Here is a 25096-nt window from a genome sequence, read left to right on the forward strand (position 1 = left end):
TAACAGATCTGACTTTGCTATCCCAGCTGACATTCAGGGCACTGATGGTTTCCAGGCGACATTGTGATTATACAAGCCTGAGATGCAGCAACCAGTGCGTGTTCCCATTAGATTCCTGTATTTAAATGGTTTTCAGGAGGGAGGACGCCGACGCTTCGCCTTTCCCGGTATACAGCATTGGAGACCCAGTGATAGTAAAGTCACCTTGAAGGTGTCATTATTCAGTGCATTCAATGGGCCGCTGCCCGGGCAGATTATATGTGGACGTACAAAGATGACTTGTGCCATGAAGATGACCCATTGTGTCCCTTCACCATGAGGGTCAGTGCATGCTGTGAGTTGTAGTATCACAAGAGCTGGAGAGCAACAGGTTACAGACCATCCTGGGTCCATGTGCATCCAATTGCCCCCACCTGTAAATCTCCTATACTGGATGGAAGAAGCTAATCTGATCAAACCCCCTGCTGACGGGCTGTGATTGATTTTTGCGCTTCAGCCTCCACATAAATAAGAGATGATGCCGTAAGTCATCAGTTTATGTACCCCCCAATACACTATATATCATGCATATACTCAGTATTCCCCTTGCAGTCTCCAGCAGGAGCAGTTCTCTAATGAAGGCTCTGGCCTTGGAGTCGTTCCGAGGGTCCTCTGCTTTGTCTAACCCCAGGCTACTAACATTGCTGTTTGATTAGAGAATTTAATGTGGGCAGAATATCAATCAGCTCGTAGCTGCAGGATGGTGGGGGGTGAGGATGAGGCGTGTGCGGAATTCACACTGCTTCCCCGATCCCCACAAGAGCCTTGTCCGAGTCTCCTCCGCTGCGAGACGGCATTGTCCTGCAGACCGCCAAGCTCATTATCTCGGCGGAGTGACAGCTTAGATGGTGGTGCTCAAACTTGGAGAAAGTAATAATTACGACTCTGTGCATTAAGCTGGAGTATTTCAAGTGTCAGAAATCGGACTCCTCACACCAAATTCCTTAATCAGAAGAGCTAATATTTGTGCTATCAGAGAGACACTGAGAAAAAGCAACGGGAAATATCAAAACGCCGACGCATGAATCCGAGAAAAAATGTGACGGTGTCTACAGAATAAATATAATAGGCAGCACACCAGTCATTCAGATGTGGCGCTTATTATAATCACCACCCAGCTTTCCCAGAAACAGATGTAAGATTGGAAGAGGATGAACAAAGGATTTATATTTAGGGGGTCAGCCCCATCCTCAACCTTCCAGAGGGCGTTAAGTCACTGTCGCCCTAATGCTGTTTGCTGCTGTGAAGATTTCATGGCAAAGGGAATCTATGTCAGGAGCTAGATAACAAGGTGACCCTGCCCGAGCCACCGGGGAGATTAAAGCCCAGCAAACTGGCAGTCTCCGAAGCGCTCGCCAATTAATCTTTTGACAGGTTTTAATTTCAGCGAGTCCCATTGTTTCAGAGAATCGGTTCAGGTTCAGCTCACAGAAAGCTGTTTATTTAATTCTGCCGTCCATAGAAGCTTTTCCCAGAGACACCAAAGTGAAGGTGGGAGACGTAGAGGGAAAAGTCAGATGACCGTGCCGATCGAGTGTGTCTCTTTGGCCTCATTCACATGTCAGTACAGGGGGAGGCTGAGTGCCGGTGCCGATCGTGTGTGTGTGTATGGCCTCATTCACATGTCAGTACAGGGGGAGGCCGGGTGACAGTGCCGATCGCGTGTGTGTATATGACCTCATTCACATGTCAGTACAGGGGGAGGCCGGGTGACAGTGCCGATCGAGTGTGTCTGTAGGGTCTCATTCACATGTCAGTACAGGGGGAGGCTGAGTGCTGGTGCCGATCGAGTGTGTCTGTATGGCCTCATTCACATGTCAGTACAGGGGGAGGCTGGGTGACAGTGCCGATCGAGTGTGTCTGTAGGGTCTCATTCACATGTCAGTACAGGGGGAGGCTGAGTGCTGGTGCCGATCGAGTGTGTCTCTATGGCCTCATTCACATGTCAGTACAGGGGGAGACCGGGTGACAGTGCCGATCGAGTGTGTCTGTAGGGCCTCATTCACATCAGTACAAGGGGAGGCTGGGTGCCGATGCCGATTGCGTGTGTGTGTATGGCCTCATTCACACGTAAGTACAGGGGGAGGCCGGGTGACGGTGACGATCGAGTGTATCTGTAGGGTCTCATTCACGTCAGTACAGGTAGAGGCTGGGTGCTGGTGCCGGTGCCAATAGAGTGTGTCTCTATGGCCTCATTCACATGTCAGTACAGGGAGAGGCTGGGTGACAGTGCCGATCGAGTGTGTCTGTAGGGTCTCATTCACATGTCAGTACAGGGGGAGGCCGGGTGGCGATACCGATCTCGTGTGTGTGTATGGCCTCATTCACATGTCAGTACAGGGGGAGGCTGGGTGCTGGTGCCGGTGCCAATAGAGTGTGTCTCTATGGCCTCATTCACATGTCAGTACAGGGGGGAGGCCGGGTGACAGTGCCGATCGAGTGTGTCTCTATGGCCTCATTCACATGTCAGTACAGGGAGAGGCTGGGTGACAGTGCCGATCGAGTGTGTCTGTACGGTCTCATTCACATGTCAGTACAGGGGGAGGCCGGGTGACGATGCCGATCGTGTGTGTGTGTATGGCCTCATTCACACGTCAGTATAGGGGGAGGCCGGGTGACGATGCCGATCGTGTGTGTGTGTATGGCCTCATTCACATGTCAGTACAGGGGGAGGCCAGGTGACAATGCCGATCGCGTGTGTCTGTATGGCTTCATTCACACGTCAGTATAGGGGGAGGCCGGGTGACGATGCCGATCGCGTGTGTCTGTATGGCCACAATCACACGTAAGTACAGGGGGAGGCCGGGTGACTGTGACGATCGAGTGTGTCTGTAGGGCCTCATTCACATGTCAGTACAGGGGGAGGCTGGGTGCCGATGCCGATCGAGTGTGTCTGTATGGCCTCATTCACATGTCAGTACAGGGGGAGGCTGGGTGCTGGTGCCGATCGAGTGTATCTGTAGGGCCTCATTCACATGTCAGTACAGGGGGAGGCTGGGTGCTGGTGCCGATCGAGTGTGTCTGTATGGCCTCATTCACACGTCTGTATTTGGTCAGTGTATGCCAAAACCAGAAGTGTCTCTAAAAAACAGAACAGGTGTCAATCTTTCAATTATAGTTTTTCTCTGTACGTTCCATTCCTGGTTTTGGCATATAAACAGTGATGAAAAATACTGACGTGTGAATTAGGTCTATGAGGGCGGGCAGACGTAAATAATGGCTCTGGGAATGGAGTCGCCATATAGGACATGGTGCACGGTAATAGAGGCACATTTATATAGTCATCTGTTATTTGTCCTGAGAGTTCAAGGGCTACGCCTACGATCTCTACAGTCTGCAGCCTATAATAGTTCAGCATTATCAGAGGAGCGGCCGATGTCAGACACATCGAAGGAAATGTCAGCAGTGGAGAAATAGGACTTAGAAGTAGCTGAAGGCTCATGAGCCCTGGGGTGAAAGCTCAGCTTGGGCCCTCTTCTGTCTCAGCAACCTTTGGGAAATGTGGGCCATTGTGTACATCACAGGAGTAAGGCCTCATGCACAACGTCAAGCTGCACAAGGGTGTGAACGCTGCCGCACTCGATCTCCATACAAAGGTTTTTCTTGGATTCTATAAGAAACTGTGTCCCATGTAGTTACGGCACTGATCATGGAAGTTTCTGGCCCTCGTCACTCATCACACTGAAGACCGTTAGAACCGCTATACACATTAGATGGCTGTCGGCCGTACAATATTTCAGACAGCTCTCTCATACACAGAAGCACTCATTCGGCCGAAAGCTGTAATCAGACATGTCTGGTGGTGATTTATCTCCAGGAGACAATACGAGCCACAGTCTGAAATCGTACATGCATGATCAATATTTTCCCTGACAATATCGGCTGACAGTTTAATGTGTATTGGGGTGGTGTGGACTGGGGTGGAAGGTTTATAGTCAGCTGCACCCTAATCTGACATAGGTGTATGTCTGAAATGGCTGATAACAGAAAGAATCAGATTTCATTCAGCTGAACTGCAAATCAGGATGTGATGGGCGTTGGTTTTAACGTGCCCTTAAATAATTCCTTTGTTCCACAATATATGCAAGAAGAAAGTGGAAGCTGGCCATATGTCAGCGGAGCCCGCCGGCGGCTCGTTCTGTGCAGGATATTGATTTGGCATCTCAGCGAGTGCACGTTATCACAATGGAGCAGCCTCTCACCCAACATGAAAAAATAATGAAGAGAAACTGACTATGGAGAAGATCATTCCTCCGTCGTGCATAGTGAACATAGTAATGAAATGCTCTGTACCGTTCTAATAAACTTCATGTAACAGTTTTTCTATTTTCCTACTTGCTGTCAGTGAATGAAAATACTGGTTTACATTCAGAGGCTTAAAGGGAGTGTCAGCTGCAACTGACAGTATAAACCAAGCACAAAGCCTTTTAGTGGATATTCCCCCTACAAATCACACCTTTAGTGCTCTCATCGTTGTGTCTGTTCTGGAGAAATGAAGTTTAGGCAAATATGATAATTAGGGTGCTTGGTGCATCTTGGGCGTGGCCAGGTGGCTCAGTGCACGGTCTCAACCACTGGTTTTGCATGCGCTTCCCTCACTGGTGATTGCCAGCACTGGCTTCCCTATGTTTTCTCTGCTGACTATGCTGATTCCAGGCAACCCAGTGCTGTCAATCACCCTGGAGAGAGCCGGGACATGCAAAACTAGTGAGCGCAGCAGTGCACTGAGCCTCTTGGCCATGCACAGGATTCACCAAACACCCTAATTAGCATATTTGGCTAAATTTCAGTTTGCGCAAAACAGAGGCAGCGATGATAGCATTAAAGGTGTGATTATTATAGGGGTGATATCCTCTACAAGGCTTTGTGCTTAGTCTATACCAGGCCTGCATAACATGCAGCCCGCCAAAAGGTTTGCTGACCAGCAGAGCTGTCTGGGAGATGATGCTCACCCATTCCTCTTGTACACATATAGCAATCCAGAACGTGCTTCATGGCTATATAGAAACTTAAAAAAACTCAAAACGTAAAGATTTGAAGCTAGGAGGATTTGGCGAGTTTCTGCTCCAAATACTCAGTTTAAGTCAGCATATGTCCGCACTGATTTTATTTTTTAAGCAGAAACTCTTCAAATCCTCCTGAAATACTTAAAACCTTGCTCTGGTGATGCATTAAAGTACTGATGGTGGTTCTGGTGATATATTCATGTAAGCACCACTTTAAAAAAAATTTGCGGCCCTTGGGATTGGTTCAGTACGACAATGTGGCCCTTAGACCAAAAAATGTTGTGCACCCCTGGTCTATACTATTAATTTGGGCCGACAGATGTCCTTTCAAACCAGTGCAGATGTAATACTTCTCACTGCTTCGTTCAAGTGTATTCAGTCCAGAGACAATACTTTCACAGCTGAACACTCAGGAATAATGGGAATATTATAATAAATGGGGCAACGTACAAGCAGTGGCGGATACAGACAGGAGAGGGCTCCTGTGCAAGAACAGTTTAAGGGCTCCTCTTTGTGCCTGTGGCAGAACCTGCTTGCTGATTTGCAGGTGAAAGTGGCCCCCCTTACCTCTTGGGCCCCTGTGCATCTGCACACTTTCCACCAATGATATATCCGCCCCTGTTTTATAGCTGTATAACTTAGGGATCATTTACACTGAAGGATTATCACGCACTACTATTGTTAAAAACGTTCATTTCAAAATAATCCTTCAGTGTAAACCTGATGGCGATAACCTGATGAACAAGAAAACGCTCGTTCATCAGGTGACATGATCTTTTGCGCTTGCACAAAAGATTATCATTCTCGGCAGTGCATTATCCTGTGTGATCAGGATGGCAGCCTATGCACTGAGCGATCTATTACAGATCTCTTACAGATTGCTCACTGTGCATCATTCACTGCGGTCTGAATGTGCAAACAGGCTGTTAAATGTCCGCCATTCGGTGTGTGTAAACAGACCCGAGTCCATTGTCTCAACTGGATACAATTACATCAGCAGCAATAGATTAAAAGACCCTTATAGTGCAGCTGCCTGTTCCTGTACAGAGCAATAAACATTCAGTGTGATAATCAGAAGTATGACCTGAAAAAAACTTCTTAAAGTACAAACTACAACAGTGTCAAACATTTTCATCTGGCGCATGTTCATCCACATTAACTGTTCTGGACACGTAATGGGGCTGCATACAGAGTAACGCCATGAGGTTGATCTAACATCTGCACACCCCATGTTATATTATTGGGGGGTAGATATGTAATCTAGCTTAATTGGATCCAAAAAGTTACTCCAAATTGTGGCGCAATTTCAGCATACAAGGTTCCTATATAGGTCACATCCCTTTCTCCGCCCTCTGTCTGATACATTATGACTCCTGTCACATGTCAAACACATCTAAAACAACGCGTAATGAATGTGGTACAAGGAATGAAAGACAGTTTTTTGTCACTAAATTAAAGAGGTTATGCACAGCTTGGACAACCCCTTCTCATTCTGACTAAACTCGGACTTTTAAGAGAGTTACAGCACTCAAATGGCATAATTGTGCCACACCGGGGTCAGGAACGGCAGCTGTGTGGGAGGGGAGTATACATTTTCATTTTACAAAGGAAACTTCAACATCTTAGACGGAATTGTCCAAGTAGTAGACAACCCTTTAAAAGCAAAGGTGTTAAACTCAAGGCCAACGGGCTGAATCCGGCCTGCCACGTCATTTTGTGTAGCCCGCTATGTCAGGACACAGAAGGAATGGCTCTTCACTTTCCCCACACAGAGAGCCAGTCAGAGAAGAGTAAAGGTGCATCAGAGCTCAAAATCTAAGATGGCACCCACCTCCTCTGCTGGCGTCACCCCCTCTACTAAGTACTGGCTGCATTCTGTGTTGAAACACAGTGCTTAGCAGAGGTGGTAGAGCCACTGCAAAGAATAGGTGCCATCTTTGAAACCAAACGCACTCAGCCAGCACAAAAAGTGAACGCAGTCAGCCAGCACTTTTGTGTGGTTCAACCTTTGAATCAGAGCAGGCGCAGTCAGTACTTAGCATAGGGAGCAGTCCATCTTGGACTCTGAGGTCTGGCACAGCCTGTCTTAGCCCTACTACTGAGGGACAACTCTTTTTAACCCTACAACCCAGGGACAGCACTCTGAGCCCAACTATCCAGGCACAGCACTCTTAGCCCTACTACCCAGAGACCACTACCTTATAGTGCTACTACCCAGTGTAACACTGATACACAGACTGTGTGACGCTGGTGGATGTGGACCCACTGCACCACAGACTAGGCTTACCTTGGAGGGGAGTGACTAGGTGCCTAACGGGTCTTCACTAGAGCCTCGGGTGGTGAGGATAGCCTGGGCTGCCGGAAAACACCAGATTCCAGTCCAGGGCAGGGCAGTCCCCGGGACTGTAGCAGCCGACCGGATGACACGGGATAGGCCAGGGAACCTAATCTTTGCGAGACACAGCAGAGTTAAATTCCTGAAGGGGCCAGTTACGCCCCCCTAAGGCAAAATGGAAACTACCTTAAGATGCAGCAGCAGCATTGCTGCACTCAGCGAGCCATGTGATGACTGCAGTGAGTAGAGCGGCGTTGAGGAGGCTACAGGTTACCGCTTTGAAACCCAGGGACAACTCTCTCTTAGAGCCCTACTACCCAGGGACAGCTTTCTTTAGAGCCCTACTACCCAGGGACCGCTCTCTTAGAGCCCTACTACCCAGGGACCATTCTCTTAGAGCCCTACTAGCCAGGGACAGCTCTCTTAGAGCCCTACTAGCCAGGGACAGCTCTCTTAGAGCCCCACTAGCCAGGGACAGGTCTCTTAGAGCCCTACTAGCCAGGGACAGCTCTCTTAGAGCCCTACTAGCCAGGGACAGCTCTCTAAGCCCCCTACCCAGAGATAGCTCTCTTAGCCCCACTACCCAGGGACAGCCACCTATGCAGTCTATCAGTGGTGAATAATTTCCTAGCAAAGGAGGGTGTGCTGGCAGGGTCTTTCCTAGAATCATAGAATCATAGAATGGTAGAGTTGGAAGGGACCTCCTGGGTCATCTGGTCCAACCCCCTGCTCAAAGCAGGATTCACTAAATCATCTCAGACAGATGTCTGTCCAGCTTCTGTTTGAAGACGTCCATTGAAGGGGAACTCACCACCTCTCGTGGCAGCCTGTTCCACTCATTAATCACCCTAACTGTCAAAAAGTTTTTTCTAATATCTAATCTGTGTCTCCTCCCATTTAGTTTCATCCCATTGCTTCTAGTCTTTCCTTGTGCAAAAGAGAATAAAGATGATCCTTCTACAATGTGACAGCCCTTGACATATTTGTAGACAGCTATTAAGTCTCCTCTCAGTCTTCTTTTTTGCAAGCTAAACATTCCCAAATCCTGCAACCGTTCCTCATAGGACATGGTTTGCAGACCAGTCACCATTCTGGTCGCTCTTCTCTGAACTTGCTCCAGTTTGTCTATGTCTTTTTTAAAATGTGGTGCCCAAAACTGTACACAGTATTCCAGATGAGGTCTGACCAAAGAGGAGTAAAGACCAATAATGACTTCACGTGATCTAGACTGTATGCTTCTGTTAATACATCCCAGAATTGTATTTGCCTTTTTTGCTGCTGCATTACACTGTTGACTCATGTTCAGTCTATGATCTATTAGTATACCTAAGTCTTTTTCACATGTACTGTTGCTTAGCTCTATTCCTCCCATTCTGTATATGCTTTTTTCATTTTTATTGCCCAGATGTAGTACTTTGCATTTTTCCCTGTTAAAAACCATTCTGTTGGTTGCTGCCCACTGCTCCAGTTTATTTAGGTCTTTTTGAATCCTCTCTCTCTCTTCTCTAGTATTAGCTATCCCTCCTAGCTTTGTGTCATCAGCAAATTTAATCAGTTTACCCTCAATTCCTTCATCTAAATCATTGATAAAGATGTTGAACAATACAGGTCCCAGGACGGAGCCCTGTGGTACCCCACTTGAGACATTCATCCAGCTGGATGTGAAGCCATTTACAATCACCCTTTGAGTCCGATCACTAAGCCAGTTATGAATCCACCTAACAGTTGCCTGGTCCATTGCATACTTGGTCATTTTTTCAATAAGGATGGTGTGAGATACTTTGACAAATGCTTTGCTGAAGTCAAGATATACTATATCTACAGCATTTCCCTGATCCACCCAGTCAGTGATTCTGTCATAGAAGGAAATTAAGTTAGTCTGACATGACTTGTTAGTTATAAACCCATGCTGACTCTGGTTAATCACTTCATTCTTATCCAGGTACTTACATACATGTTGTTTAATAATTTGTTCAAAGATCTTTCCTGGTATAGAAGTCAGACTCACCGGCCTATAGTTCCCTGGGTCCACCTTCTTCCCCTTTTTGAAGATAGGAACAACATTTGCTCTTCTCCAGTCTTCTGGGACTTCTCCTGTTCTCCAAGAATTTTCAAAGATTATGGAGAGTGGTTCTAAAATTTCTTCTACGATCTCCTTCAGTACTCTGGGGTGTAATTCATCTGGACCTGGAGACTTGAACTCATTTATGTTAGCTAAATATTCCCTCACAATCTTTCTGTTTACAGATAACTTGGATTCTTCTATTCCTTTAAAAGGACAGTGAAGATCAGTTGATGTTACATTTTCTTTCTGAGAGAAAACAGATGCAAAATAGGAATTAAAAAGTTTGGCCTTCTCAACATCCTCTCTTACCATTTCTCCATTTTCATCCTGTAAAAATCCTATAGCATCTTTGACTTTTCTTTTACTTTTGACATACCCCCAAAATCCTTTTTTATTGCTTTTGACATCTCTTGCAAGCCTTAATTCATTGTCAGCTTTAGCTAACCTGATACATGCCCTGCAGGATCTGCAGACTGCATTATAATCTTCTTTAGATATGCCTCCCTCTTTCCATTTAATAAACATTTTTTTCTTTCTTTTTAGCATGTGTTTAAGTTCTGTGTTCATCCATCCTGGTTTCCTTAAATGCTTCCCATTCTTCCTACTTTTCGGGATTGTTAACGATTGTGCTTTGAGAATCTCATTTTTAAAAATTTCCCATCCTTCCTGGACATTTTTGTCCTTAAGGACATCCAGCCATTGGATCCCTCCTATTCTCTTTCTGAGTCTCTTAAAATCTGCCTTTCTAAAATCTAACCTTGAAGTTTGAGTCTTCACATGTCTTCCTCCTCTAGTTATCCAAAATTCTATAATAGCATGATCGCTGCCTCCTAGGGTCCCAGCCACTTTTACCTCCTCAACCATTTCCTCCTTGTTTATAAGGATTAGATCCAAAGTAGCAGATCCCCTTGTTTTCTCCCCAACCTTTTGGAAGATAAAGTTGTCAGCAAGAGAGGATAAGAATTTGCTTGACCTGTTAGTTTTACTTGAGAGAGATTCCCAACAAATGTCTGGATAGTTGAAATCTCCCATGACCACTACGTCATATTTTTTTGAGAACTTGGTCATTTGATACATAAAGAGTTCATCCATATCTTCAGCTTGCCCAGGTGGCCTGTAGTAAATGCCTACAATGGTGTCCTTTCCGTTGTTCTCTCCTTGTATTCTTACCCAAACAGTTTCCACAGAACTCCCAGTCTCTGAAGCTTCAATCTCTGTGCAGATATACGCTTTTCTAACATACAATGCGACACCTCCTCCTCGTTTATCAAGTCTGTTTCTTGCAAATAAGTTGTATCCTTTTAGCCTTTTATTCCAATCATGTGTATCGTCCCACCAAGTTTCAGTGATTCCAATGACATCATATTTCTTTTCCTGCGTTAGTAGTTCTAATTCTCCTTGTTTGTTGCCCATGCTTTGTGCATTTGTATAAAAACATTTTAGTTTGTGATTGGTTTCTCTTCCTCCCATATTTTTATTATTTAAATTGTTTTGTCTTTGTTCTTCCTTTCCACTTCCAGTAGCAGAGATCTCAATAGTATTTGTCAGCTGTATGGCTTTTTCTGGCCTTTTGCTTCCCTTCCCACATTGTTCTAGTTTAAAGCTCTCCTGATGAGTGTAGCAAGGCGACTTCCAAATACATGTTTTCCAGTCTTCGTAAGGTGCACCCCATCTCTAGCAAGTAGTCCATCGTATAGGTAATTCATTCCGTGATCCAGAAATCCAAATCCTTGTTGACGGCACCATCGACGTAGCCAGTTGTTCACCTGTAGAATCTTATTCCACCTCATTGTTCCATGGCCATCCACTGGGAGGATGGATGAGAAGACCACCTGCGCTCCCAATTCTTTCACTTTCTTGCCCAAGTCTTCAAAGTCACTGCAGATGGTTTCCAGGTCCTTTCTTGCGGTGTCATTTGTCCCCACATGTATTAGCAGGAATGGGTAGTGATCTGTAGGTCTGAAGAGTCTTGATATCCTGTCAGACACATCTTTAATTTTTGCTCCTGGAAGACAGCACATTTCTCTTGAGGTTATGTCTGGTCTGCAGATAGCGGCCTCTGTTCCTCTTAACAGGGAATCCCCCATGACCACCACTCTCCGTTTTTTCTTCACAACATTCTTCTTTCTCCATCCAGGAGGATTCTGAGGGCTTACAAGGTTATTCATTGCTGGCAAAGTCTTATCTTGCTGTATTTCTTCATGGTTCTCCTGCGAGAGAGCCTGGTACTGGTTCCTGAGCAGTATAGGTGCTGACTGCCTCTCGATCCTCCTGCTTCTCTGGGTCACATGCTTCCATTCCTCTGTTTCTTCAGGTGCAGTTTGAATTTCTTCTCTTTCTGAATCATGAAGAGATAATTCTGCTCTGTCTAAGAACTCTTCACCTTCCTTAATGATTTTCAAGGTAGTTAACCTCTCTTCTAGATTTCGCAACTTTTCCTCCAACAGGGACACAAGTTTGCATTTCTGGCATGTGAAGTTTGGCTTTTCCACTGGCAAGTCTGTGAACATGTAGCAGGATATGCAGCTCACCAAATGGCTCCTGGACTCTTCCATGTTCTTACTGTTAATGTTCTGAAAACAGTGAAAAAAGCTTAAAAAAAAAGCTTCAAAATGCGGCGCGCGGTTTACCGATGTCCTCTTTTCAGCTCCAACAGCCAAAATCCAGTGTTCTTTGAGCTCACGGAGACTCTTCACTTACCCCAAAATGCAGTGGGAATATGCAAATTATCTCCTCAGGACTCCTCCCCTGGTTTACCGATGTCCTCTTTTCAGCTCCAACAGCCAAAATCCAGTGTTCTTTGAGCTCACGGAGACTCTTCACTTACCCCAAAATGCAGTGGGAATATGCAAATTATCTCCTCAGGACTCCTCCCCTGGTTTACCGATGTCCTCTTTTCAGCTCCAACAGCCAAAATCCAGTGTTCTTTGAGCTCACGGAGACTCTTCACTTACCCCAAAATGCAGTGGGAATATGCAAATTATCTCCTCAGGACTCCTCCCCTGGTTTCCTATAGAGCTTGGAAGCGCAGCTCTGGAACTCGCCAGATTGCATGATCCACTTTACTTGTCGTACCAAAAAGCACGCAATCCGGGTCATTGGCACAACAACCCTGCTAATCCAAACTGTCTGTCAATGAGGAGTGGTAGTGATACACTATGAGACAGTCATACCAGATTGTGAGCTCCGGATATCACAGATGATGGGAGTGATACATTGTGCTGCAGCACAGAAGGGAAGTGAAAGTATCTGACATATTTGCCACCCAGTATATTTTAAGGGGGTGGGGCAATCACTTTCTCACACAGGGCCCTGTAGGTTTGGATTTCCTTTTCCCTTAATAATAAAGACCTTAATTTTAAAACTGCATTTTGTGTTTACTTGTGTTATCTTTGTCTATTATTTAAATTTGTTTTTTGACCCGAAACCTTAAGTGTGACAAACATGCAAAAGAATAAGAACTCACATGCAAAAGAATAAGATACCAGGGAGGGGGCAAACACTTTTTCACACTACTATAACTATTGGCTTTCATCGCGAGAAAGTCAGATGAAGTGACAAGATGTCAGCTAGGACAAACTTAATCCAGTAGCCAAACCTATGCTAATCCAGCGAATGATTAGTGATTTCTGCCACATCCCCGCACATCCTGGACCTGGCAGCAGACTGTATAGAAGTGGGACAATGGGACGCATGTGACTGAGCAACAGCCACTACCTGACATTGACAGCTTGTTTTCTCTGGTTCACAGGCAGTTCCCTCACAGCAGATGAATGCAGAGAACATTCCCATCTTCACTGAGTAAATCTGCATGTTCAGAGATTTCCACGAGCGGCAGATGACATTTACGTATCACCAGGCGCAGCGTGATCGGTCATTTCTAATATCCTTGGCGTAAACACTATATTGAACCACAGAAACAACAGAGCGGCGAGTTCATCTAATGATCTCATCTGAATGAATAGGGAATGAATAGGGATGTCACAATCTACAATATTCCTGGCAGCTGACAAATGTACCGTGAAAGCAGAGGTGTGCGCCGGCAAAGAGAAAAGCCAGATTATGCTAAACACATTAATATCATCAATAATATGCAGCTCGCCGGATGGAGGACATAGAATAGAGGAGACTAGACAGAAAGATAGATACATAGATACATTATATGGAGAAAAGTATGTGCCCCCCCACATCCTCCTCCGGAGGCTATTCTGACCTCCCATTCTGTATCCGTAGATATTAATATGGAGTCATCCCCTTTGAAGATATAACGGCTCCCGCTCTTCTGGGAAGGTTATCTACAAGATTTTGGAGGTGTCTGTGGGAATTTTTACAACCTTCATCCAGAAGAGCATTTATGAAGGTAGAACCTGATTTGGGGAGAAGACCGGGCTCACAATGTCCGTTCTTGGATGGGTTTGGGGTCCAGGCTCTGTACGGCCGCTCATGTTCTTCCACCTCCATGTCTGTATGGACCTTGTGCACTGGGCACAGTCATGGGGGACAGAAAAGGTTCTTCCCCAAACTGTTCCCACAAAGCTGAAGCTACAATTGTCCACAATGTCTTGTGCTGTGAAGATTAAGATTTCCCTTCACTGCAACTAAGGTGCCGAGGATGACCCCTCACAACAAGCCCATAGCATTATCCTCCTCCACCAAACTGTACAGCAGGCACAGAAACCCTGATTCATCCATCAGACATCAGTTAGAGAAGTGCGATCCGTCACTGCACAGATCAAGTCTCCTCCAGAGTCCTGTGGTGGCGGCTTTATACCACTCCATCTGACGTTCAGCATTGTGCTTGGTGATGTACGGCTGCATGCAGCTGCTCAGCCATGAAGCTCCTGGTGGTGGTGCAGTGTTTGTGCAGATGGTATACCAGAAGAGGTCTGGACTCTGCAGTTATGGGGTCAGCAGAGCTTTGGTGACTTTTCTGCCCTTTGTGTCTCAGCACTAGTCCCCCGCTTGGTAACGTTACAGGGGCTCCACTTCACTAACAGGCATAGGCAGATTATAATGAGGGCAATCTGGCCTACTGCACATATCCCAGCAAGGAGCTTTCCTGGCGCACTGTTGCCGACGATACGGAAAGGCAGCACAGCTCCAGGGGAGCTCCAGTCGTCTCTGCTGTGACGTGCCAGTGCAATGACGTCATCAGCTGGCGCCGGTGCGCGGCAACATGTACGCACTGGCCACAAGTACAAGTGGAGCCAGACCGGGGACCGGAGCAGAGTTCCGGGGGAACGGGAGCGAGGTGAGTATGTGTTGTTTTTTTTTATTAATATGTGTATATGATGTGTGCATATATATGGGCTTTGTGAGGGTTTGTACTGTATAAAGGTTTCTATGTGTGGGATCATACTGTATATAGATTACTATGTGAGGACTCATCTTGCATCTAGGGAGTTATATGGGGGCTCGTACTGTATATAGGAGCTATGTGAGGGCTCATACTGTATATAAGAGGCTATGTGGGGCTCATACTGTATATAAGGAGCTATGTGGGGGCTCATACTGTATAAAGGAATCTATGTGAGGTATCAAACTGTATATAGGGGGCTATGTGGGGGCTCATTCTGTATCTAGGGAGCTACGTGCAGGCACCATACTGAATATAGGAGCCTATGTGGGGGTTCATACTGTATATAGGTGATGACGTGGGGAAGTACTGTATATATGAATCTGTGAGGGCTCATACTGTATATAGGGAGCTATGTGGGGCTTATACTGTATCTACGGGCTATGTGGGGGCTCATACTGTATCTAGGTAGCTATGTGGGGGCTCATACTGTATCTAGGGGGCTATGTGGAGGCTCATGCTGTATATTAGGGGCTATGTGAGGGCTCATACTGTATATAGGGGACTGTGTGTGGACTCATACTGTATATAGGGGGCTTTGTTGGGACTCATACTGTGTATAGGGGGCTGTGTGGAGGCTCCTATTGTATGTAGAGGGATATGTGAAGGCTTACACTGTATATAGGGGGATGTCAGCATAATTAATTCTGCTCAATATTAAGTGATACAATTAAAATAAAAAAAATATTTATAATTAATATGTTAATATTAATATTGAGCAGAATTAATTTCAGCCTATCGGTTCGGCCTGTACAACAGTAACAGTCTCTAATGTGGCCCCTTGGGAAAATTAATCTCCCACCCCTGCTCTATTTTGTATAGTGCTATGTTATGCATAGTTCTGTACATAAGGGAAAAATTTGCGTTGCGCACCGCCATCTCTGTTGTTTTCCATCTGCAGATGGGCACCACAGCACCTGTGTGTTACTCACATGATCTATCAAAGGGGATCATGTGTCAGGTCATGTGGTACATCTGGTACGAGGGGTGGGGAGGGCAGCACACGGCATCTAAACTGCCCGGGGCCCTGGCTACTCTTAATCCGCCCCTGCTCACAGGTGATGGGGGAAGATTCAAGAGGAAGGAATGTAATACACCAGGAGTGATGGGGCCGGATGTTATACACCGGGGGGCGATGGGACTGAATGACAAACCCAAATTTAACGATTAAGTCGTCAGTATTCAGTAACAATAATTTTGTCTACATGGTGTAGACAGATAGATAGATAGATACCCGTTGTCTAGTTATCTGTGGGAATGATACAATCTTGTTGGTTCTCCCTTTTGATGTCCCTTTAGCGGGGGATCTGCAGGCGGCTCCGGCGCTGTGCACACATGACGGCTCGGAGAATGAGGAAGGAATCATATAATGGAAGACATTTTTCCAGGAGGATTGAGAGCAAATGGGACCTGACCCACCAGTGGCTTGACCTTGTGTGAGATGTAATGAGACAGGGTCGCCCCTTTTCCCGGCACCTATAGCACAGGTCTCCAATGTTGTGGTTTCCATGGAAACCAGCCTCAAGCTGCTTAAAGGAGCCTTGTGCAAACCCTGCCATTTGACAGGAGAAGAGCGATAGCTTCAAGCAGCCAAGAAAAAAAAAGGATGTTTCCTTCAGATGTTGCCTGAGTGTGAAAACTAAAGCCAACTCACGCAATGCACGTGACGGACATGAGCATAGATAGATAGAGTTACATTCTCATAAGTTATAACATAGCTCCCAACCGTCCCAGTTTCCGCGAGACTGTCCCTCTTTGAGGGCTCAGTCCCGCGTCCCGTCACAAAGTGTGCGCTATTAAGATGAATATTCATTCAATAGTGCACACTGTCAATCGCAGCCGCCGGCTTCCTGCTGCGGCTCCGCGATCCTGTGTGCCCGCTATTAGAGAGAATGAATATTCACTCTTTTCCACTCCCATGGGCGTAGAAGAGTGAATAAACATTCTCTTTAGTAGCGGGCACGGAGGATCGCGGAGTCGCAGCAGGAGCGCGGCCGCTGCTGTGTGCACTATTCACTCTCCTCCACGCCCATAGTCCCGGCATGGAGAGGAGTGAATATTCCCGCAGCTCACCTCGGCATCTGAGGGCGCATGGCAGTGACGTCATGCGCTGCTCAGATGCTGATATGAGCTTCTGGCAGACAGGGCACAGCGCTGGAGCAGAGCAGAGGGGAGGAAGGAAGGAGAGTATAATTGTTTATTTTTTTTTCATGTGTGCAGTGATGGGGGGCCATGTATATCAGGACTGGGGATGAGGGGGCCACCATGCACACCAGGACTGGGGATGAGGGGGCCATGCATACCAGGATTGGGTCTGAGGGGGCCATGCATACCAGGATTGGGTCTGAGGGGGGCATGCATACCAGGATTGGGTCTGAAGGGGCCATGCATACCAGGATTGGGTCTGGGGGGGGCATGCATACCAGGATTGGGTCTGAAGGGGCCATGCATACCAGGATTGGGTCTGAGGGGGCCATGCATACCAGGATCAGGTCAGAGGGGGCCATACATACCAGGATTGGGGATGAGGGGGCCATGCATACCAGGATCTGGTCTGAGGGGGCCATGTATACCAGGATTGGGGATGAGGGCCGTCTGCTGAATGTCCTTCATTACCAGCGCCCCTCTGACAACGCCTCCTGCCAGGGGAAAAAAGAAATTGTAAATGGGCGTGGACTGGGGTGTGACCAGGGGCATGGCCAAAATTTGCGCACCACATGATCTGTCCATCTTTCTCTTCTTCAAAAGTTGGGAGGTATGGTTATAGGCTGATTTGTGCAAACTAAGTATTTGTGTATCCACATGGCGGATGAGGTTCAATGTTGAAAAACTTAAAGTTATGGAAATGGGTATTAATGTGCAGGCAATCATATGTTCTAGGGAGAGTCTAAAGGGAAATTAAGGGGAGAAAAGCTAGGAGAGTCACTTGTAGAAAAGGATGTGGGTGTAATAATCTGCAGACATCATATGCTCTAGGGTTAGGTAAACTGGGAGAGTCACTTGTAGAGAAGGATGTGGGTGTAATAATCTGCAGACATCATATGCTCTAGGGTTAGGTAAACTGGGAGAGTCACTTGTAGAGAAGGATGTGGGTGTAATAATCTGCAGACATTATATACTCTAGGGTTAGGTAAACTGGGAGAGTCATTTGTAGAGAAGGATGTGGTTGTACTCGTAGATCACAGGCTAAATAACATCATGAAAGGTCAATCAGCTGCTTTTAAGGCCAGCAGGATATTGTCATGTATTATTAAAGGTACTCTCGGAACAGAGAAGTGACACGACCACTTTATATTGAATTAGTACCATCTCATTTGGAATATTCAGTTCTGGACACAAGTTCATAGAAAGGAGGCGCTGGTCCCAGAAAAGATACAAAGAAGAGCCACAACACTGATGGGGCATGGAGGAGCTAAACTATGAGGAAAGACTAAAGGAATTACATTTATTTAGTCTTGGGAAGAGACGTCTCAGGGGAGACATGATTAAATTGTGCAAGTACATAAATGGCCCATACAAAAGTACAGTCAAAAGATGTATCGTGGCACCCCCTCAAAAGACAAGGAGCATTCTCACTGCCTGGATAAAGAAAGGTTCAATCTCCAGAGAAGACAAGTCTTCTTTACCATGAGAAATATTAATCTGTAGATTACTCTACCTCAGGAGCTGATCACAGCGGGATCCACTGATGGTTTCAAAAAATGCTTTATTTTTTAGAAGAAATGAACAAATAATTATTGAAATGTGTAAAGTTCTTTTCTGAAGGTTTGTTTCAGTGGACTGACAATTGGGATCAGGAGGAAAAGATTAGCTCTTCTGGAATGGATCAGATCATGCTTTGTAGTTGGACAATCCTTTTACAATCCCCTTCCTTTTATCCTTTCCCATCCCTCGGTTGAACGTAATTGATGTGTGTGTCTTTTTTCAACCATATTAATTATGCAACTATTTAACTACTATGTTACATATGGGAAATATGCACTACTTATCCTTGGCTGTTTCCATTGGCTGTAAGCCATAATCATCAACATTAACAGAAATAAACACTTGAAATAGATCACTCTGTGTGTAATGACTCTATATAATATGAGTTTCACTTTTTGTATTGAAGAACTGAAATAAATTAACTTTTTGATGATATTCTAATTTAGTGAGATGCACCTGTATATATCTATAGTGCAATACAAGGGGCATACAAGTGTGTCACTGAAGACCTTCTGCAGACAATGAGAAGGAAGATGTCGGGACAGTTGGGAGTAGAAGGATGCCACAATGGTAGTGTAGTGGTTTAAGAAGTGTGATTATGCAACACTTAACAGTTATTAATTAGATTTAGGATACACATTAGATAGTTGTTAGCCGGTCGTATGGCCAATATCTATTTCACCTAATCTTCTTTACCCCCATTGGCTTAGTGTGCATATGTTCAGACACCTCTGGCATTGATATACAACATGCACAATTTTTTTATCAGCCTCCATACACATCATATGGTCATTCGTTCCCACCTATTGTGTAAGAGCATTCCAGAGTATGGGTGCAGGTCAAGAGAAGTCCTGCAGCGACTGGCTGCAGTTATTATGATAACATTTAATATTTTTTCCCAAAAGTATTAAATTCTATCAGTATATGGCTGACGCCAACATCATTGGTCTGACTAATGATCACTGCAGCTTTCTCCTCCGCAGTCTGCTGGTGTAGCTGTATGGATATGTCCACGCTGGATGTGCATTCAGTGCATAAAAACTGCTGGACACTTTGCCATAAATTATTATTATTTATTTATATAGCACCATTGATTCCATGGTGCTGTACATGAGAAGGGGTTACATACCAAATACAGATATCACTTACAGTAAACAAGCTAACAATGATAGACAGGTACAGAGGGAAGAGGACCCTGCCCTTCAAAGGGTGAAATTAATGGTGTAATTACACAGAGGCAGCAAAAATTCACAAACCAAGGCGTTAAAATTGTCACCATAGATCAATTGCTGTGCATGTTCTTCATGGTAAACTGCAGCTGGAGAATCCACAGCATATCTGCCACATGTGAACAGACCAGGGGCGGGCTGGGCCGGTGGGGCAGGGGGGCATATGCCCCCCAGGCCGGTCACTTAGTAACAGTTCAGGGCCACCCTGCACACTAAATCACCGGTGGTGGTGGCCCGTGCTAGGTCCGTCTGCGGCCGCAGGTGACACAACAACACTGCACCCAACGGCCAGAATTAGGCCAGGCAGTGTAGCACGCCGCAAGTGACACACGGCGTAATTATCAGAGTCCTGGCTGTGGTGTGCTGACGTACCACGCTGCCTGCTGCCTCTCTTTCTCTAACCCTCCTGAGCGGAGCGCTGCATCTCTCTCTAATCCTCCGGACACTGTGTGTCTGGGAGGGGGGTGTTTACTGTGTGTGTGAGGGGGGGTATTTACTGTGTGTGTGAGGGGGGGTATTTACTGTGTGTGTGAGGGGGGGTATTTACTGTGTGGGGTGGTGAGGTATTTACTGTGTGGGAGGGGGGTATTTACTGTGTGTGGGAGGGGGGTATTTACTGTGTGTGTGTGGGAGGGGGGTATTTACTGTGTGTGTGAGGGGGGGTATTTACTGTGTGGGGTGGTGAGGTATTTACTGTGTGGGAGGGGGGTATTTACTGTGTGTGGGAGGGGGTATTTACTGTGTGTGGGAGGGGGGTATTTACTGTGTGGGGTGGGAGGGGGGTATTTACTGTGTGTGTGGGAGGGGGGTATTTACTGTGTGTGTGTGAGGGGGGGTATTTACTGTGTGGGGTGGTGAGGTATTTACTGTGTGGGAGGGGGGTATTTACTGTGTGTGGGAGGGGGGTATTTACTGTGTGTGGGAGGGGGGTATTTACTGTGTGGGGTGGGAGGGGGGTATTTACTGTGTGGGGTGGGAGGGGGGTATTTACTGTGTGTGTGGGAGGGGGTATTTACTGTGTGTGTGTGAGGGGGGGTATTTACTGTGTGTGTGAGAGGGGGTATTTACTGTGTGGGGTGGTGAGGTATTTACTGTGTGGGAGGGGGGTATTTACTGATTGTGGGAGGGGGGTATTTACTGTGTGTGTGAGGGGGGTATTTACTGTGTGGGGTGGGAGGGGGGTATTTACTGTGTGGGGTGGGAGGGGGTATTTACTGTGTGGGGTGGTGAGGTATTTACTGTGTGGGAGGGGGGTATTTACTGTGTGTGGGAGGGGGGTATTTACTGTGTGTGTGTGGGAGGGGGGTATTTACTGTGTGTGTGTGGGAGGGGGGTATTTACTGTGTGTGTGTGGGAGGGGGGTATTTACTGTGTGTGTGAGGGGGGGTATTTACTGTGTGTGTGAGGGGGGGTATTTACTGTGTGGGGTGGTGAGGTATTTACTGTGTGGGAGGGGGGTATTTACTGTGTGTGGGAGGGGGGTATTTACTGTGTGTGTGTGGGAGGGGGGTATTTACTGTGTGTGTGAGGGGGGGTATTTACTGTGTGGGGTGGTGAGGTATTTACTGTGTGGGAGGGGGGTATTTACTGTGTGTGGGAGGGGGGTATTTACTGTGTGTGTGAGGGGGGTATTTACTGTGTGGGGTGGGAGGGGGTATTTACTGTGTGTGTGGGAGGGGGGTATTTACTGTGTGTGTGTGAGGGGGGGTATTTACTGTGTGGGGTGGTGAGGTATTTACTGTGTGGGAGGGGGGTATTTACTGTGTGTGGGAGGGGGGTATTTACTGTGTGTGGGAGGGGGGTATTTACTGTGTGGGGTGGGAGGGGGGTATTTACTGTGTGGGGTGGGAGGGGGGTATTTACTGTGTGTGTGGGAGGGGGTATTTACTGTGTGTGTGTGAGGGGGGGTATTTACTGTGTGTGTGAGAGGGGGTATTTACTGTGTGGGGTGGTGAGGTATTTACTGTGTGGGAGGGGGGTATTTACTGTGTGTGGGAGGGGGTATTTACTGTGTGTGTGAGGGGGGTATTTACTGTGTGGGGTGGGAGGGGGGTATTTACTGTGTGGGGTGGGAGGGGGTATTTACTGTGTGGGGTGGTGAGGTATTTACTGTGTGGGAGGGGGGTATTTACTGTGTGTGGGAGGGGGGTATTTACTGTGTGTGTGTGGGAGGGGGGTATTTACTGTGTGTGTGTGGGAGGGGGGTATTTACTGTGTGTGTGTGGGAGGGGGGTATTTACTGTGTGTGTGGGGGAGGGGGGTATTTACTGTGTGTGGGGGGGAGGGGGGTATTTACAGTGTGTGTGTGGGAGGGGGGTATTTACTGTGTGTGGGAGGGGGTATTTACTGTGTGTGTGAGGGGGGTATTTACGGTGTGGGAGGGGGGTATTTACTGTGTGGGGTGGGAGGGGGGTATTTACTGTGTGGGGTGGGAGGGGGGTATTTACTGTGTGTGTGGGAGGGGGGTATTTACTGTGTGTGTGTGAGGGGGGTATTTACTGTGTGTGTGAGGGGGGGTATTTACTGTGTGGGAGGGGGGTATTTACTGTGTGTGGGAGGGGGGTATTTACTGTGTGTGTGTGAGGGGGGTATTTACTGTGTGGGGTGGGAGGGGGTATTTACTGTGTGTGTGGGAGGGGGGTATTTACTGTGTGTGTGAGGGGGGGGTATTTACTGTGTGGGGTGGTGAGGTATTTACTGTGTGGGAGGGGGGTATTTACTGTGTGTGGGAGGGGGGTATTTACTGTGTGTGTGTGGGAGGGGAGGTATTTACTGTGTGTGTGTGGGAGGGGGGTATTTACTGTGTGTGTGGGGGAGGGGGGTATTTACTGTGTGTGGGAGGGGAGGTATTTACTGTGTGTGTGTGGGAGGGGAGGTATTTACTGTGTGTGTGTGGGAGGGGGGTATTTACTGTGTGTGTGGGAGGGGGGTACTTACTGTGTGTGTGGGAGGGGGGTATTTACTGTGTGTGGGAGGGGGGTATTTACTGTGTGGGGTGGTGAGGTATTTACTGTGTGTGGGAGGGGAGGTATTTACTGTGTGTGTGGGAGGGGGGTGTATTTACTGTATGTGGGAGGGGGGTATTTACTGTGTGTGGGAGGGGAGGTATTTACTGTGTGTGTGGGAGGGGGGTATTTACTGTGTGTGTGGGAGGGGGGTATTTACTGTGTGTGTGGGAGGGGGGTATTTACTGTGTGTGGGAGGGGAGGTATTTACTGTGTGTGTGTGTGAGGGGGTATTTACTGTGTGTGTGGGAGGGGGGTATTTACTGTGTGTGGGAGGGGAGGTATTTACTGTGTGTGTGGGAGGGGGGTATTTACTGTGTGTGGGAGGGGGGTATTTACTGTGTGTGGGAGGGGAGGTATTTACTGTGTGTGTGTGTGAGGGGAGGTATTTACTGTGTGTGTGGGAGGGGAGGTATTTACTGTGTGTGGGAGGGGAGGTATTTACTGTGTGTGTGGGAGGGGGGTATTTACTGTGTGTGTGTGGGAGGGGGGTATTTACTGTGTGTGCGGGGGTATTTAGTGTGTGTGTGGGAGGAGGGTATTTAGTGTGTGTGTGTGAGGAGGGTATTTACTGTGTGTGTGGGAGGGGGTATTTACTGTGTGTGTGTGAGGGGGGTATTTACTGTGTGTGTGTGTGAGGGGGGTATTTAGTGTGTGTGTGGGAGGGGGTGTATTTACTGTGTGGGGGGTATTTACTGTGTGTGTGTGGGGGGGGGGTATTTACTGTGTGTGTGTGAGGGGGGTATTTACTGTGTGTGTGTGAGGGGGGTATTTACTGTGTGTGTGGGAGGGGAGGTATTTACTGTGTGTGCGGGAGTATTTACTGTGTGTGTGGGAGGGGGGTACTTACTGTGTGTGTGGGAGGGGAGGTATTTACTGTGTGTGCGGGAGTATTTACTGTGTGTGTGTGAGGGGGGTATTTACTGTGTGTGTGGGAGGGGGGTATTTACTGTGTGTGTGTGTGAGGGGGTATTTACTGTGTGTGTGTGTGAGGGGGGTATTTACTGTGTGTGTGGGAGGGGAGGTATTTACTGTGTGTGGGAGGGGAGGTATTTACTGTGTGTGTGTGTGTGGGAGGGAGGTATTTACTGTGTGTGTGGGAGGGGAGTATTTACTGTGTGTGTGGGAGGGGGGTATTTACTGTGTGTGTGTGGGAGGGGGGTATTTACTGTGTGTGCGAGGGGGTATTTAGTGTGTGTGTGGGAGGGGGGTATTTAGTGTGTGTGTGTGAGGAGAGTATTTACTGTGTGTGTGGGAGGGGGTATTTACTGTGTGTGTGTGGGAGGGGGTGTATTTACTGTGTGGGGGGTATTTACTGTGTGTGTGAGGGGGGTATTTACTGTGTGTGTGTGAGGGGGGTATTTACTGTGTGTGTGGGAGGGGAGGTTTTTACTGTGTGTGCGGGAGTATTTACTGTGTGTGTGGGAGGGGGGTATTTACTGTGTGTGCGGGAGTATTTACTGTGTGTGTGGGAGAGGGGTACTTACTGTGTGTGTGGGAGGGGGGTACTTACTGTGTGTGTGGGAGGGGGGTATTTAGTGTGTGTGTGTGAGGAGGGTATTTACTGTGTGTGTGGGAGGGGGTGTATTTACTGTGTGGGGGGTATTTACTGTGTGTGGGAGGGGTGGTATTTACTGTGTGTGGGAGGGGAGGTATTTACTGTGTGTGGGAGGGGAGGTATTTACTGTGTGTGTGGGAGGGGGGTATTTACTGTGTGTGTGGGAGGGGGATATTTACTGTGTGTGCGGGAGTATTTACTGTGTGTGTGGGAGGGGGGTACTTACTGTGTGTGTGGGAGGGGGTACTTACTGTGTGTGTGGGAGGGGGGTACTTACTGTGTGTGTGGGAGGGGGGTATTTACTGTGTGTGTGGGAGGGGAGGTATTTACTGTGTGTGTGGGAGGGGGGTACTTACTGTGTGTGTGGGAGGGGGGTATTTAGTGTGTGTGTGTGAGGAGGGTATTTACTGTGTGTGTGGGAGGGGGTGTATTTACTGTGTGTGTGAGGGGGGTATTTACTGTGTGGGAGGGGAGGTATTTACTGTGTGTGGGAGGGGAGGTATTTACTGTGTGTGGGAGGGGAGGTATTTACTGTGTGTGGGAGGGGAGGTATTTACTGTGTGTGGGAGGGGAGGTATTTACTGTGTGTGGGAGGGGAGGTATTTACTGTGTGTGTGGGAGGGGGGTATTTACTGTGTGTGTGGGAGGGGGGTATTTACTGTGTGTGCGGGAGTATTTACTGTGTGTGTTGGAGGGGGGTACTTACTGTGTGTGTGGGAGGGGGGTATTTAGTGTGTGTGTGTGAGGAGGGTATTTACTGTGTGTGTGGGAGGGGGATATTTACTGTGTGGGGGGTAT

At 47.2% G+C, this 25096-nt stretch overlaps 1 protein-coding gene across 3 annotated transcripts in view; it reads right to left on the reverse strand.

Annotated features, from left to right (window-relative positions):
* Nucleotides 1-25096, reverse strand: part of DIPK1B (divergent protein kinase domain 1B) — a 132491-nt gene that overhangs the window by 40326 nt on the left and 67069 nt on the right. The window lies entirely within an intron of this gene.

Source organism: Phyllobates terribilis, unplaced genomic scaffold, assembly GCF_046119375.1.
Source record: "Phyllobates terribilis strain yellow unplaced genomic scaffold, ASM4611937v1 Scaffold_7__3_contigs__length_470593459, whole genome shotgun sequence".
Classification (NCBI taxonomy): Eukaryota; Metazoa; Chordata; class Amphibia; order Anura; family Dendrobatidae; genus Phyllobates; species Phyllobates terribilis.